Source organism: Arachis ipaensis, chromosome B09 (assembly GCF_000816755.2).
Source record: "Arachis ipaensis cultivar K30076 chromosome B09, Araip1.1, whole genome shotgun sequence".
NCBI classification, from domain to species: domain Eukaryota; kingdom Viridiplantae; phylum Streptophyta; class Magnoliopsida; order Fabales; family Fabaceae; genus Arachis; species Arachis ipaensis.
The window spans coordinates 109,428,786-109,432,162 of record NC_029793.2 but is presented as its reverse complement, the minus strand read 5'-3'; positions in this window follow the sequence as shown (position 1 = coordinate 109,432,162).

The following is a 3,377-nucleotide window of genomic DNA, read 5'->3' as shown; positions in this document are numbered from 1 at the left end:
TATGCAAATGTCCCAAGGATTGACATGCGTGAACCCCCAACGTACAAGAGCTATGTGCGTGGGGTGGAAGTAGACTTTAGCCCGGATGCAATCAAGAAAGTCTTGAAACTAAAATCAGTCCGCTTTGATGAACCGGGATACCAACAAAGATTGAGTGAGGAGCAGAATTATGAAGAGATTGCAAGAGACATTTGTTTTGAGAACTCAGAATGGGAGGGAGATAACAAAAACAGATACAAGTTCCTGAAGAGATGTAACCTCACTCTGGAAGCAAAAGGATGGTATGAGTTGATGAAAAGGTCAATTCTGGGGACAGTGAACACCTCAGAAGTTAACAGGGAGAGAGCCTTGATGCTGCATTGTATCATGGTGGGTGGAGAGATAAGAGTTCATGAGATCCTTGCAAGAGACATTCAAAAGATAGCTGAAAAGAATTCGGCCGGATCTTGGTTGTACTATCCGAGCACCATTTGGAAATTATGTGCAAAGGCTAAAGTTCCATTGGAAGAAGAGAATCCAATGTGGTCTTGAGAGTTTCTCCCCTGGGCACCAACGTTTGCGCCAACGTTCGCCCCCTAACTTGGAGGCTAACGTTGGCGCCACTAGCACTAAGCAAGGCCAACGTTAGGGTCAAAGTTAGACCCCTAACATTGGCACCAACATCCAAACCAGAAAATTATGCTTGCTGCTATGAAAATTTGGGGTCAAAGTTAGACCCCTAACTTTGGCCCTAACGTTGGGACCAACTATGGCTAACTTCAAAACCGGTTCAATTGGTTCACTTCGGTTCTTCTTCAAACTTCAAGAGCAATCAACCAAGGCCTCTTTCAACCCAATTCCACCAAGAACAAAGGCCTAACTCAAGGCTTGAAGATCATTTTGGAAAGTGTATAAATAGGATAGAATTCAAGTTATTCGAGGTGCTTTCCTTTTGGAATTTTCATAATAGTTTTCGGAGAGCTTTTGTTACTGAGTGAACTTTAATTTCTTTGTTTTCATTGCTTTCAATTTCATTTTACATTTGTCTTGGATCTTGGATTGGAGAATTGAAGAAATTCTATTTCAATCTCAATCTTGGATCTCTCTGTTTCTTTACTGTTAATTGAATTCCATTTCCGGTTCATTGTTCTTCATCTCTTTTCTTTGCAATTTACAATTTCCTTGCTATTGTTCTTGTTGGATCTAGGAAGGCATTGAGATCTAGACTTGGTTTTCTAGTCTCTGGGTCCTGAGATCTGAATTTCTCATTTCAATTCCCTGTTTATTGCTTTTAATGTTCATTTACTTTACTGCTTCAAGATCCGGTTCAATCCCAATTCCCTTTCCCTCTCCTGTTTGATGCAATTTAATTTTCCTTTGTTTAATTTCTGCAAATCCACATCCCAATCCCCTTTACATTTCAAGCAATTTACATTCCTTGCACTTTAAGATTCCGCAATTTACATTTCTTGCACTTTAAGTTTCTGCCATTTAATTTCTTGTTCTTTAAGTTTCAGCAATTTATTTCTTGTTCTCTTTACTTCAATGCAATTTAATTCTGCAATTCACAAAACCATCAACCAAATCTTGATTTGCTTGACTAAATCAACCACTAAACTAAAATTGCTCAATCCTTCAATCCCTGTGGGATCGACCTCACTCCCGTGAGTTTTTATTACTTGATACGACCCGGTGCACTTGCCGGTTAGTTTTGGGTGTTTTGGGAGAAATTTATTTTTCTCACCGAAATATCTCATCAGACCTTGTTTAAGTATGTGGCGTGTCACACGCCAAAGTTCGGCATTACACACTGGGCCAATACTCCAAAGAGCCATTTCAGAGACCCTACTTTAGACATTTAATGCCGCAACATGGGCGTTTCACACGCCATAAATGGAGCATTCCTAGGGACAAAATTTGAGGGCATACCACATGCCCAAGGTTGGCGTTGCACGCCAAAGAAGACTAACACCCAGGAAGCATATCCCTTGCATGAAAAAGCATGGCGTTCATATGAAAAATGTGTCATTTGGCCCAATCTTCACAATTAATCCTTTTTGCCACTCCAAGCCCATTCAGAATGCAATTTGGGACCACTAAAGCCTTGAATAAAAGATACAAAGATGAATATTTAATGGGAAGGATTAGATTTGATTTGTTTTATTTTTTAATTTAAGTTTGAATTTAATAATTAGGTTTAGTTTTTCTCTTTGGTATATAAGGATCCTAAAAACACTTTGAGAAGACCTTCGGAACCCTTGCAGTTTTTGATTCCGTGTTTTTGTCTCAAGCACGAGTCACTATTCTCCTTTTTTAAGGTTAGGAGCTCTGTTGATTCCTATGGAATAATGTTATAGTTTTTCTATTTTGATTGACGAATTGATATTTTTTGAAGAAAAAGATTTCGTTCTTTGTACCAAGGATTTGAATATATTGGAAAATAATTCTCTTCTTAATTGAATTCTGTTGAGAACTTGGAAAAGTAATTGATTGAATTAAGCTTGAAAACTTCTCATAATTCTTAAGTTTTGAATTTGGACCTGATAAGTAACATCGAATCAACCAAAATTTGGTTCTTGAGAATTGTATGGTTTTTAAATCAGTGAACTTTCTTTATCTCTTGTCTTAATTAATTAATCAACGAATTGATAATTGATTAGGATTGGAGAAATTAAATTACTAAGGAATTGAGGTTTAATTACATATGATTTGTCCAAGAAATATCATTATTTAATCAATGTGGTAAGTGAAAAATATTTTTTTGGAAGTCTCAATATCTCTGAAATCTTAACTCGTTTTGAATTATATTTCTTCCTCAATCACTTACGACTTGTTTTTTTTTTTACTCAATTTATTGTCTCTTTATGTGATTGCTTTTGAAAACCCTTATTCTTGATTGTTTGACTAGAATAGTTAATTGACCATTGTTTGCTTGATCCATTATTCCTCGTGCGATCGACCCTCACTCACCTGATGTATTACTTAATACAACCTAGTACACTTGCCGATGTTTTGTGGTTTAAAAAATCTGCATCACGGGGCCGCAAATGGCTCGTCAATCAGAACTCCGGATTGAAAGTTATAGGAGATGAAAGATTGGAATGAAAAGTGGGTTAGGGTTCTTTATATCCACTTCTCCCTTGAAGCATGAATCACATGAATGAAAGGGAAAGTGGCTGATTTGGAGCTTATATAGATGGATTGAATGTGTGGGCTTGGGCTCATTTGGGCCTGGTTCACCTGATTTAGCCCGTTGGCTAACTTTGAGCCAAAACCTTTAAAATTAGTGTTTAACTCCTATTCTAAATTTTTTTACATCACTAAATTATAAAATTTAATTTTTTAATTTTTTTTATCTCATAATCAATTTATTAGTTAATTATTTATTAATTTATCGG